This window comes from Mandrillus leucophaeus, unplaced genomic scaffold, assembly GCF_000951045.1.
Source record: "Mandrillus leucophaeus isolate KB7577 unplaced genomic scaffold, Mleu.le_1.0 Scaffold114, whole genome shotgun sequence".
Taxonomy (NCBI): domain Eukaryota; kingdom Metazoa; phylum Chordata; class Mammalia; order Primates; family Cercopithecidae; genus Mandrillus; species Mandrillus leucophaeus.
This window is the reverse complement of record NW_012099654.1, coordinates 4,138,554-4,152,623: the sequence shown is the minus strand read 5'-3', so window position 1 is coordinate 4,152,623 and position 14,070 is coordinate 4,138,554. Positions and strand designations below refer to the sequence as shown.

At 39.8% G+C, this 14,070-nt stretch overlaps 1 long non-coding RNA gene across 1 annotated transcript in view; it reads right to left on the bottom strand.

The window, feature by feature from the left end:
* Window positions 1-13,853, bottom strand: part of LOC105551447 — a 187,948-nt gene extending 174,095 nt beyond the window's left edge. Inside the window, exon 1 of the long non-coding RNA XR_001007863.1 lies at window positions 13,546-13,853. This is a non-coding gene — a long non-coding RNA (uncharacterized LOC105551447). The remainder of the gene's footprint in view (window positions 1-13,545) is intronic.
* Window positions 13,854-14,070: the final 217 nt, after the last annotated feature.

Sequence of the window (14,070 nt, the reverse complement as noted above, 5' to 3'; positions counted from 1 at the left end):
ATTGCCCAGTCTTGCATATGTCTTTATTAGCAGTGTGAAAGCAGACTAATACAGTAAATTGGCACAAATAGAGTGGGGCATTACTGAAAAGATATCTGAAAATATGGGAGTGACTTTGGAACTGGGTAACAGGCAGAGGTGGGAACAGTTTGGAGGGCTCAGAAGAAGACAGGAAAACGTGGGAAAGTTTGGAACGCCCTAGAGACTTGTTGAATGGCTTTGATCAAAATGCTGATAATGATACGGACAATGAAATCCAGGCTGAGGTGATCTCAGATGGAGATGAGGAACTTTGGGAACTGGAACAAAAGTGACATTTGTTGTGTTTTAGCAAAGAGAGAATGGTAGCATTTTGCCCCTGCCCTAGAGTTTTGTGGAACTTTGAACTTAAGAGAGATGATTTAGAGTATCTGGCAAACGAAATTTCTAAGCAGCAAAGCATTCAAAATGTGACTTGGGTGCTGTTAAAGGCATTCAGTTTTAAAAGGGAAACAGAGCATAAAAGTTGGGAAAATTTGCAACCTGACAATGCAATAGAAAAGAAAAGCCCATTTTCTGAGGAGAAATTCAAACCAGATACAGAAACCTGCATAAGTAATGAGAAGCAGAATATTAATCACCAAGACAATGGGGAAAATGTCTCCAGGGCATGTCAGAGACCTTTGCAGCAGCCCCTCCCATCACAGGCCTGGAGTTTAGGAGAAAAAAATGGTTTCAGGGGCCAGGCCCAGGGTCTGTCTGCTGTGTGCAACTTAGGGACTTGGTGCCCTGCATCCCAGCGACTCCAGTGTTGCTGAAGGGGGCCAACATAGAGCTTGGGCCATGGCTTCAGAGGGTGCAAGTCTCAAGCCCTGGCAGCTGCCATGTGGTGTTGAGCCTACAAGTGCACAGAAGTCAAGCATTGGGGTTTGGGAACCTCTGCCTAGATTTCAGAAGATATATAGAAATGCCTGGATGACAAGGCAGAAGTTTGCTGCAGGGGCAGGGCCCTCATGGAGAACCTCTGCTAGGACAGTGTGGAAGGGAAATGTGGGGTCAGAGCCCCCACAGAGAGTCCCTACTGGGACACTGCCTAGTGGAGCTGTGAGAAGAGGGCCACCATCTTCCAGACCCCAGAATGGTAGATCCACTGACAGCTTGTACCGTGTGCCTGGAAAAGCCACAGACACTCAACACCAGCCCAGCCTGTGAATGTAGCCAGGAGGGAGGTTATACCCTGCAAAGCCACAGGGCAGAGCTGCCCAATGCTGTGGGAGCCCACCTCTTGCATCAGCCTGACCTGGATGTGAGACATGGAGTCAAAGAAGATCATTTTGGAGCTTTAAGATTTGACTGCCCTGCTGGATTTCGGACTTGCGTGGGCCTGTAGTCTCTTTGTTTTGGCCAATTTCTCCCATTTGGAATGGTTGTATTTACCCAATGCCTGTACCCACACTGTATCTAGAAAGTAACTAACTTGCTTTTAATTTTACAGGCTCATAGGTGAAAGGGACTTGCCTTGTCTTGTATGAGACTTTGGACTATGGACTTTTGAGTTAATGCAAAAATGTGTTAAGACTTTAGGGGACTGTTGGGAAGGCATCATTGGTTTTGAAATGTGAGGACATGAGATTTGGGAGGGGTGAGGGGTGGAATGATATGGTTTGGTTGTGTCCCCACCTAAATCTCATCTTAAATTCCCACATGTTGTGGGAGGGACTCCATGCTGTTCTTCTCATGCAGGTATTTCCTGTGCTGTTCACAGGACATAAATAAATCTCACAAGATCTGATAGTTTTGAAAAGGGGAATTTCCCTGCATGAGCTCTCTTTGCCTGCTGCTATCCATGTAAGATGTGACTTGCTCCTCCTTGCCTTCTGTCACTGATTGTGAGGCCTCCCCAGGCACATGGAACTGTAAGTCTATTAAATCTCTTTCCTTTGTAAATTGCCAGTCTCTGTATGTCTTTATCAGCATGTGAAAATGGGCTAATATGCCATGGTTGCTGATAGCTTTCCCAGCTATAATGGTGAATTAATGGGACAACCATAAGGGAAGCCCAAGCCCAGGCCCCTCTCCAGTTCACCTTTCTTTGTTCCTTATGATGGTTACATTCCAGTAGCAATATAAACTTCTCCCCTTCAAGTTCTTATCACTCCATTCAAGTTAATTAGGAGGAAAACTTTAAGTCTCCTGAACCATTGCCCTGCAGAAGTTTTGATCCAAAATATACCAATTCTAGTTAACATTTGCCTGAGCAGTGTCCATTCCCCCACTGAGTTGTCAGCAATAAGCAGAGAGATCTGCTGAGGCACCAACATAGGGCCTGGCTTATAGTAGGTGCTCAAATAATAGTTATGGAACTGAAGGACATCAGTTGTCCTCTAATGAGAACAATATCATGTTCTTTGCCTCAGACAAGCACTTAACTCTTTGTTCTCACTATTGGAAAAAGAGTCCCTACAGGGATGGGTTTGCCCAGAATGTCGAATAGAATGTCAGCTGAACATTCAGAAAACAGCTTGCTCTGTTAAGAATATGACACTTATTGAAATGGATGCATCTGTACATAGTTGTAAAACTGGGGCCGCCTTGGTGTTCCTGATAATTGAGATGTGTGAAGGAATCAAGGAATCTCATCCTTAAAAACAACAGAACACCAAAAAATATGGATGAGTTTAGCATAGGGATTAAGGGCATGGTCCGGATTTGAATTAATTGCTGTGGGACCTGAGGACAAGTTCCTGAACCTTGCTAAATCTCAGGTTCATCTACAAAATGCAAATAATAGAATTACCTCGTGAGGTTGTTGGCAGGATTAAGTGAGATCACATGCTAACAAATAGTAAATGTAACCTATTAATTACAGTGCTCTTGATGGAATAAAATAATCCAAGGGACAAGACAAAAATTAGCTCAGAAAAGAACTGATTCAGGTTGGAAGGAATGAGGGTCTCAACCAATATCAGCTTTCACCAACAGTTTCTCCTCCTGCCAAGATAGAGGTTCTTTACTTGGGATCTACAGAGCCTTCTGGCTCCCTAAAACTGGACACAAACTTTTGTGCATACGTACATTCTTCTAAGAAAGGAGTCCATAGTTTTCATAAGATTCTCAGAGGAGTCTGGCACCCCCCAAAATTAGAAATCCCAGCCCTGGGCTATATCAGACTCTTACCACCAATCTTGTTTTCTCATCTAAATGTACACAAATCTCCCTTTCTTCTCCTTCTTTTGGTTCAGCTGACATATGGTGGGCTTTTCAAAAGAACTTTGCTAAGATTCTAAGGAGAAATTAGAAAGGGAAATAAAGCACACACAAAAGCTAGGTGAACATCAAAGTACAGCACACACTAGTGATTCTAAGATTCCGCGACAGCATAGCCACACATTGGCTGGGCCTGCTGCAGGTGCGTAAGCCCAGATTTTTTCCCTTTCTTTTGTCCCTTGGAAGACTTGCTGCTTTCTTTTATTTAAAAGTTGAATTCATTTACAGACTGTCCTATCTTCTTAGACTTCTTAATATAGATTCAGACCATTGCTTGTCTCTTAAAGCAAGCCCTAAATGAGAGTTTACTAAAAGCCAAGAGAGGTTGAAAATTATTCAATCTCTTGGGGAGTAGGTGATTGGGAAGAGATGCAGAGGTAATCAGAAAGAAAGAGAAAATGGGGAGAATCAGAAAAAGAGAGAAAAAAAATCAAGATTTAGCCTTATATTATCAATAAAAGGGTTTGTTTTGATAAGCAAGCATGCCATTACTAGTCATTAAGACCTTAATGTTAATACATTTCAAAGGTTTCACTGAATAATAGATTCTTTTCCTGGTGGGGAGGAGTCAGAGGTAGGTAAGGGATACAGATCCCTGTAGGGAAGTGTTAGATCCCTGAATATGCTCTCCTTTGCCTCCCTTATCCTTAACTTTGAATAGGCGAGGGCCTTCCAGAAAAGGGAGGCAGGGAGGGAAGTATGAAGAATAGGGACGTTTCTGAAAATCATTCACATCTTTTTCACAATCATTCGCTGAGCTTTTTTATTGGGTGCTAGGCTCTGGATGAGGCCCTACAATGTAACAAAGTGAGTAAAACCGAGGTCATGTCTTCAAGAAGTTCTTAATCCAGGAGAAGATATAAGTGATAAGCAAATATTATTCAAAATGATAAGCATATTATCTATTGTCATGAGAAGTCCAAAGAAAAATAAGGTTGGAGAAAACACACCTCATGTTAAAAACTAGATTGCCCTGCTTTAAAATTACCTTTAGGATCTGCCCTTTCCTGTCTACAACCACCCCATGTTCCTCCTGGATCCATAAGCCAAAGCTGACATGAAATGATATCCTGGAATCAAAGCATTTTATGGTAAAGTCCAGAGATGAGGTGCTCTGAGCATTTTGAGTACCTCTTTTCTACTTCCAAGGAAATGAGGAAGAAGACAAGGGAAGTTCTTTTTCCCCATAGATTTTTCCCCAAAAGAATTACAGTTCTCCCTTGGAACTGTAATTTTGCCCTGTGCTTCTAGAATGCCATGTTCTGCAAAACTGAGTTTTACCAGTAACTACTTTGCCAGAATGTAAAGAAATCTCAGGCTGTGAGCTCCGTAAAGGTAGGCAAAGTATGGTCACACGGTCTGGTGTCTTAGACTACCTTGGCACCAATCAACTCAATAAACAAGCTTGAACCAGATGTTACTTCTATTTCCTAGTCCCACTTCTGCCACCAAGAAAGCCAAACACTTGTTGTGTGGACCCCAGTCTAATTCTAAACCAAAACCATTCTCTCCACTATCAGAGGAAACTTTCAGAGGGTCATTGAAAGATGGAAACCTTGCAGGAGGCAACAGGTGTGGGGAGGGAGAAAGAGAACAAGATAGACCAGCCCTGGGGGGCACCAGAAGGATAAAGGAGGGAGAAGAGGAAATAGCACTTGTATTGGCAGGAGGCCTGGCCTCTTACGTCTGAACTTCTTGGAACTCTCACCAACCCACAGCCCATCATGCCCAGCTTGTCTCTCTCCCTAGGCTCCAGGCCCACCTTTCAGACCAGGCCTGCCCAGGTGAAATCACCAACCTGGACCAGGTTAATCAGCATCTTAGTTGGTAGACAGATGTTTCCTCACTGGTGCGGCAGCAGAAGAGCTGTTGCTGGTCCAAAGTTAGGAACTGGAACCAAAGCTGAGCCCTCCAGCTAACACACACACACACACACACACACACACACACACACACACACTCCTGTCCCTCTCTCTATATTCCTTATCTCTGGTATGGATCCATTATTCTTTTAGCTCTCCATACCTGACAGCAAGGGCTCACATCTCACCCTTCCTCATGAATAGTCCAACTACTGAGTAGTCCAACTCCTGGAAACTCAAGCCATCGTCCCTTCTTGCCTAGATTACTGCGTCTTCTCTAAGTACCCTCTCCCTGCTTTGAGCCTTGTCCTCTCTCACACCCTTTTCCAAATAGTTCACCATGGAGCTGCCACAAAAATAATATGAATCTGTTCATGCTTAAAATCATTCAGAGGCTTTCCAATGCCTAGGGAATAAAATTGGGATGCTTCTGATGTCATATAAGACACTGTCTAGGCCAGGTGCAGTGGCTCACGCCTGTAATCCCAGCACTTTGGGAAGCCGAGGCAGGTGGATCAATTGAGGTCACGAGTTCAAGACCAGCCTGACTAACATGGTGAAATCTGTCTCTACTAAAAATACAAAATTAGCTGGGCATGGTGGCACATACCTGTAATCCCAGCTACTTGGGAGGCTGAAGCAGGAGGATAGCTTGAACCCGTGAGGTGGAGGTTGCAGTGAGCTGAGATTGTGCTGTTACACTCCAGCCTGGGCAACAAGAGCAAAACTCCAACTCAGGCAAAAAAAAAAAAAAAAAGAGAGAGAGACACTTTCTAGTCCGCCCATCTCTCTAGCTTCTCAACGACTTCCTTCTACCACTATGCATGTGCTGTGCTCCACTATGCTGAACTTCTTGCTGTCTCCCAAAATGAAATAGTTTTACCATTTAAAAACAAAATAATATTTACTGAAATGATTTGAGGGTTGAAGCTTGCGAAAAGCTTGGGAAAAGGCAGGAACCATGGACACTTGGGAAGAAATAGAAAGTATAGCAAAAATGTTCTGATAGGAACAGTCCAGTAGGCCTGCCACCTTGCAATGAATTTCCTCCCAGGCTTCTGTCCAGCCTGGGATCAAGAGCAAAGTCTCAGCAAAAAGCATCTGAGTAGTATACCGCAGCTTGGTACCATGGTTGTACTGAGGTCAGCTAAAGGAGAATGTGATTCTTTCAACTCCCTAGTAGGAGGAAGCGACCCCTACATTACCTCCTGCCAATAATACAACTATGGAGGACAGGTACAGGAAGAGGTAATTCCCCAAAGGAAGTTGGTGTGATATAAGGAAGGGGGTAAACTGAGAAGGGTTGGAGGTGGGAGGATGAAGAGAGGTTGGTTCGTGGGTATAAGCATACAGTTACACAGAAGGAAAAATTCTAATGTTCCATAGCAGAGTAACATAACTATAGTTAGCAATAATGTATTATATATTTTAAAATAGCTATACAAGAGGTCTTGAAATGCCCCCCACACATAGGTATGATAAATGTTCAAGGTGATAGAAGGCCCAAATACCCAGATTTGATCATTATACTGTCTATGCATTTAACAAAATATCACATGTACCCCATAAATATGTGCAAATATTGTATATAAATAATACAAATTTAAAAAATAAAAGCACCATGTTAACATAAAAAAGGAAGAGGGTGCAGATGCTGGTCATCTGAAAAGTAATAATCATGTATGTCATGACCCCATTTTTCTCCATACTTGAAATACTGCAACTCCCCTTACTCTTACCTGCTACCACCATCCCATTCTGCCTGATGCATGCTTATTTGTCCATGAAAAGTTAGCTCTGACATTACCTCCTCTAGGAAGTCTTCTCTGACCTTCGTAGGCTGTGTTAGGGAACCCCTCACCTGCATATCTTTACCCTGTCTCTTACCATATGAATTAAAATTGTTTCTTTGTCCATTTCCACAATCATGTGTTAATATGGCCCCTTGTAACAAGGGGTCCTAACCACCAAGTGTAATGCTGGGAAAAAAAATGTAGATGAACTTCAAAGCTCAGTTAAAAATAGTGACCTGCCAAAAATGATTTTTTGGACTGCTTACCACACCATTTTTAATAATGGAAATTGAGGTTTCTCTGGAAACCCCTTATGTATTCTTGCATAATTTATGTGTCTTTATGCTGTTTCATGATTTGCATACTGCATTGCTAAGGTGATTCTAAACCCAATTCCCCTGTATCCCAGCCTCACCTCTGGTTCCTCGCTGATGTAATTCAGCACCATGTCATAACTGTTCTCCCAGAGCTGAAGTAAGTCAGTTCATTGAAAGCTTGGTTGGGATTCTTAATCTGTAGGAATTTTCTATTGTTTGTCTTCTTATTGGCAAAGGATCTTAGTTTAATCTGTGGAAAGATAGAAACCCATTAAAATATTTCTACAGCCATGTTGTGTGCTTTTGAGAATAATTCACTCATTTTTAAACCATGTTCCTTCCTAAATCAGTGTGGCGTTTCTCCAGATCGATTTCTTTAGAGAATATTGCAAATTTATTACAAAGGTGGTTGCTAAGTGAATCATTAATGAGCTTAATAAAGTCATTTAAGAGAGAATTAATCTATAGTGAATGGGCTTTGTCAGACACAGAGCCATTTTTAGGAGAATAATGCTTGTTAGATGGGAAACAAAGGACAATATTAATGTAGCAGTAGCGGTAATGGTAGCTGTCTCTATTTTCATCCCCAGAGCCTGCCTCTGCAGATCAAAATGACATTGTAAGCTCATGCTTTGAAGTCACTACCTGCACTCCAAACACTTAGCAATTATAAATAAAATATTTTAAGAACGAATTTAAAAGAAAGTTTTAAAAAAAGTAAACCACATGCCCATACACACATAAAGAAAAATAAATATCTATGTGCTAGAAACAGACCAGAAATATAACACACTAGTTACTAAAGCTGTGAGCTCGTGGGCTCTGGAGACACACACAGATAGGCAAGATAACTCCTCTGCAGTATTGGGAGTAAAGGGGCCCCAGATGGTTGGAGCCTGGATCCAGGCTTATTGCTTGAACCTAAATGCCCTAAAAAATGTGCAGCTGTTACCTAAGGTTAGGACTTACATAAATGTGCATCTAGAAAAGTAGAAACAAGCAGGTATAACCAAGACTTGGGCCAAGCTGCCTCCTGACTCAGTGACTAAATCTGTAATATCTGAATACCATCGTAAGATAAAAGTTCAGAGCCACCAACATAAAACCAGGTTGTGAACTGGGGCCCTGTGGCCAAGCAGGGAGGGAAAGGTATAACAAGAAGAGAGAAAGTGTGTGCGATGTCACTCAAAATGTACATCACACAAGTTAAAATTCTAAAACAATTAAAGAAAACTAACATTAAGAAAAGGAGCCAATGAAATCAATATTTGGGATACATTCATTTCAGATGAAGTAGAAATACAGGCATACCTCGTTTTATTACATTGCTCTTTGCAGACACTTCGTTTTTCACAAATTGAAGATTTGTAGCAATCCTGCATCAAGCAAGTCTATCATGCCAGTTTTCCAACAGCATGTGCTAACTTTATATCTCTGAGTCATAGTTTGAAAATTCTCACAATATTTCAAACTTTTTCATTATTATTAGTCTGTTATGATGATCTTGATCAGTGATCTTTGATATTACTATTGTAATTGTTTTCGAGTGCCACAAATCACACCCATATACAACAATGAATTTAGTCGGTAAATGTTGTATATGTTCTGACTGCTCCACCAACCAGCCATTTTCCCATCTCTCTCCTCCTCAGGCCTCCCTATTCCTTGACACACAACAATATTGAAATTAGGCCAATTAATAATTCTATAAAAGCCTCTAAGTGTTCAAGTGAAAGGAAAAGTCCTGCAACTCTCAAGTTAAATCAAAAGCTGTAAATGATTAAGCTTAGTGAGGAAGGTATGTTAAAAATTGAAACAGACTGAAAGCTAGGCCAAATGGTTAATCAAATTGTGAATGCAAAGGAAAAGTTATTGAAGAAAATTAGAAGCGCTATTCCATTAACACACAAATGATAAGAAGACAAAACAGCCTTATTGCTAATATAGAAAAAGTCTGAGTGTCTGGATAGAAAATCAACCCAGCCACAGTATTCACTTAAGTCATTCTATGAAGGCTGAGAAGTGAGGAACTGCACAAGAAAAGTTTGAAACCAGCAGAAGTTGGTTCATGAGGTTTAAGAAAAGAAGCCATCTCCATAATATAGAAGTGTAAGGTGACGCAGCAAGTGCTGATATAGAAGTTGCAGCAAGTTACCCAGAAGATCTAGCTAAGATCATTGATGAAGGTGACTACACTGAGCAACAGATTTTCAGTGGAGATGAAACAGCCTTCTATTGGAAGAAGATGCCATCTAGGACTTTCCTAGCTGGAGAGAAGAAGTCAATGCCTGGCTTCAAAGCTTCAAAGGACAAGCTGACTTCCTTGTTAGGCACTAACGCAAATGGTGTCTTTAAGTTGAAACCAATGCTTATCTGCCATTTGAAAATCCTAGACCCCTTATGAATTATGCTGAATGTACTCTGCCTGTGCTCTGTAAGTAAAACAACAAAGCCTGGGAAACAGCACATCTGTTTATAGTATGGTTTACTGAATATTTTAAGCCCACAGTTGAGACCTACTTCTCAGAAAAAAAAGACTTATTTCAAAATATTAGGGCTCATTGTCAATGTACTTAGTCATCCAAGAGCTTTGATGGAGATGAACAAGGAGATTAATGTTGTTTTCATGCCTGCTAACACAATATCTATTCTGCAACCCATGAATTAAGGAGTAGTTTCAACTTTCAAGTCTCAACTATTTAAGAAACACATTTTATGAAGCCATAGCTATCATAGATAGTGATTCCTCTCATAGATGTGAGCAAAGTAAATTTAAAACCTTCTAAAAAAGATTCACTATTCCAGATACCAGTGAGAACATTTGTGATTCATGGGAGAAGGTCAAAATATCAACATTAACAAGATATTGGAATACTTTGATTCCAACCTTCATGGATGACTTTGAGGGGTTCAGGACTTCAGTGGAGGAAGTAACTGCAGATGTGGTGGAAATAGCAAAACAACTAGAATTAGAAGTGGAGCCTGAAAATGTGACTGAATTGCTACAATCTCATGATCAAACTTGAAAGAATGAGGAGTTGCTTCTTCTTACAGATGATCAAAGAAAGTGGTTTCTTGAGATGGAATCTACTACACTTGGTGAAGATGCTGTGAACATTGTTGAAATGACAGCAAAGGATTTAGAGTATTACATAAATTTAGTTGATAAAGCAGTGGGAAAGTTTGAGAGAATTGACTCCGAGTTTGAAAGAAGTTCTACTGTGAGTAAAATGCTATCAAATAGCATCATATGCTACAGAAAAATCTTCTGTGAGTCAACTGATGCTGCAAATTTCATTGTTGTCTTACTTTAAGAAATGGCCACAGACATCCCAATCTTCAGCAACCAACACCCTGATCAGTCAGCCACCATCAACATCAAAGCAAGACCCTCTACCAGCAAAAAGATTACAACTTACTGAAGGCTCAGATGATTGTTAGCATGTTTAGCAATGAAGTATTTTTTAATTAAGAGACATACAATTTTAGACATAATGCTATTGCATACTTAGACTATAGAACAGTATAAACATAACTTCTATATGCACTGGGAAACCAAAAAATTTGTGTGACTAACTTTATTGTGATATTTGCTTTATTGCATTGTACTGAAAATGAACCCACAATGTCTCTGAGATATGCCTGTAATAGCAGAATCTAAAAGTGAAATTACAATAGGGATTGTAGCCTGGGCAACATAGCAAAACCCCATCTCTACTAAAAGTACAAAAAATTAGCCAGGTGTGGTGATATGTACCTGTAGTCCCAGCTACTCAGGAGACTGAGGTGGGAGAATTCCCTGAGCCAGGGAAGTGGAGGCTGCAGTGAGCCAAGATTGCATCACTGCACACCGACCTTGGCAACTGGAATAAGACCCTGTCTCAGAAAAATAAAAATAAATTAAAATAGGGATTGTTAGAACCATCAAGGAGAAAAAGAAAGGAGGAATATTTGTAGAAATGAATAGTAAATTGTGAAAGAAAACAAGTAAAAAATGAAATAAGAGCAGGCTGATATGAAAAGGGACAAGTTGGAAATTCTGGTAATAAAAACCACAGTATTTGAGTGAAAAACTCAATAAACAGGATTAACTCTGTCTTGGATATAACAAGACAGAGAATTAATACATTAGAAGGTTATATAGAGGATCTTACCCAGAATGCAGCAATAAAGAGTTAAGGAAGGGGGAAAAAACAGGAAATAGCAATTAAGAGATATGGAAGACATATTGAAAAGATCTAATATATGTCTAATAGGAGTTCAAGAATAAAATAGAGGAAAATGTCTGTGAATCAATAGTCAAAGAGATACTATGAGCTTTTCAGATGGAAGAAAATGATATATGTTCTCAGACGAAAAGGTTACATACACCAAGTGCCAAAAAGAATACATAGTAATGAACCTATAACAGGAAACATTTTTCAGTGAGACTACTGAACATTGAAGGTTGAGAGAAAATCTTGAAAGCTTCCAAAGCAAAAAGACAGCTAACCTGCAAGGAAAAGACAGTTAGACTCTCATCTGCAATGGGTGCCAGAAAACAGCGGAAGAATCTTTTCACAGCCAATTATCAACCAAGACTTCTATACCCAGGTAAACTATCATTCACAGCGGAGTAAAATAAATCATTTTCAAGCAAAAAGACTAAGTGTGTTATCACTCACATGCTAAGTCCTAAAATTGAGAAATCATTGATAAATATGATTAACCATTTACTTTAAGTAACTAATGTGTGTTTTTAAAAGACAAATCTAAAAACCTAGATAGTAATACTATGGGAGTGGTATTCAATGAATAGAAAATGCATGGTAAAAGTTCCTTAACCCTTTCAGGAATATAGAGAGAGTTAATCATTCTAGATTTTGTTAGAAATTTTACAATAAATATACACAAAAATTTAGAGGTAATCTCAGAAAATAAAAACTATAAAATAGAAGCCAGAGTCTTATAATGAACAGTCTTGAAAAATCTGTAGGCTAGGACTTGAGTTGTGGAGGTAACGGTTCACTGAAGGCCGCCCATGGCCTGAAAAAATAAAATTTCTCAATATTTTTTTCTTTGCTACTAAAGAAGAACTTAAGCACTAAAGAATCAAATGCCATGAAATTGAATTCAGATACAAATTTAAGTTTTTGCTTTTTAGTAACTAAAGGATTTAAAAGAGAAATTTAACATGGCCTCAACTCTTAAGTTCCTATTGATTATCAGATACATTTATGTAAAAAACAACTTTTTTCTTACTTAACCGTTGATGAGAAGGTGCCACCTGATTTCCAAAATCTTAACATTTTAAATCAACAAAATACATTAACTTACTTGACTTTGAGCCAAGTAAAATGGTTCTCAAGCGCCTTGGACTCTTCCAAGGAAGCTTATTAAGATGCAGATCCTGAGGACACTCTAAGAAACTCGGATTCTGAAGATTGGAAAAGGCTAGGGATTTGCATTTTTAACAGATAGTTCTGACACAGATGATGGGAAGACTACAAATATCTGAAATGTTGACTTAGTAAAATCAAAATAATAGTAAAATTAGCCAGGCAGCCCTGAGGGAATCTTAACAGCAAACATAAAAATTGAGCCACCCATTCTGAAAGACATCCAGGTTGGAACTATGACAATTCTAATTAATGAGTTAAATACTTGTTGAATACTAATCTAGAAATCAAAAGACCTGGTTTCTGTTCCAGTTCGGCTGGTAATTAGCTTTGAGACTTCGGGAGAAGTGGGGGGATTATTTTTCCTCTCTGGGCCCAAGTTTCCTCATCTATAAAATACGGTTAAATTATTCTCTGCCAGCTTTAATGTTCTTTGGCTCTATGAGTTCACATAATGGGATTGTGGGTCAGTAATTAATCTAATCTTTATAGGTTCTTCGAAAGAGGCCCCCCGCCTTATTTCCCCAGGAGATGGCAGTGGGAAAGTACAGCATAGAGAAACCACCATTATGATTTCTGCTTGGAGACAGCATTAACGCTGCAGAGAGGCAGGTTCTGAGTGAGACACCAAATTGACCCTCAGTATCTGATCTCCACCTTCCGGGTTACAAAACTTGTTCTTTAAAAGCTTACCAAATGAATACAGCAAAGGATGGGTAAAGAAAATGCAGTTGATCTCTTCTAAATGCAAATTACCTTGGCAATTATGCAAGCAATTTAAAATAACGAGTTGCAAGCAAGAACAACAACAAAGATTTGATTCCCAAGTTAGAAACTTTCAATGCAGCTGAAAGCTACAAATCCTGGGAGATGCAGGCCCCCAGAGCTGTATGGATGGTGGTAACAGAGACATGTAATGAAACAAACTTCCGAGAAAAACTAGACTTACCTAGTTCTTCTAAGAAAAAAAGAGTTTTTTCTTTAAAAGTGGTCTTTTGTGAGGCTTGGATTCCTCCAGCAATGAATGTAGAGCCAAGCTGTGAACCCAAAGACTGGAGCCCTACACACCTCCCCAGCTTTTACTGTAGAAATCTCTATTTGTTCTGGAATCTCTTTTATCAACACTTCAGTTACTCCTACAGTGTGAACTCCAAACAGTCCTGCTTAAGAAACTATCTGCAAATACCAGAATGGCTAATCCTAAAAATAAGGTGTTAATTGGTCTCTTGGTGATTCCAACCTCAAACACAATAAACTAGTATCCCTTTTTAACCATGGGGGTTTTGCCCCACTGCTAGTCTGAAGTACTGGGTCTTTCTTACCTGAATTTGGCTCTTTCTTTTTCTGCTGCTTTTCAGCTTATGTTTTAGGTAAAAATAAAGGGAAAAGAAACTAGTAAGAAATACAGTGCATCTTTCTCTCTCTTCATCTGACAGTAATTATAGGGTGTTAAACCCAAAGTAAACCAGGTCAT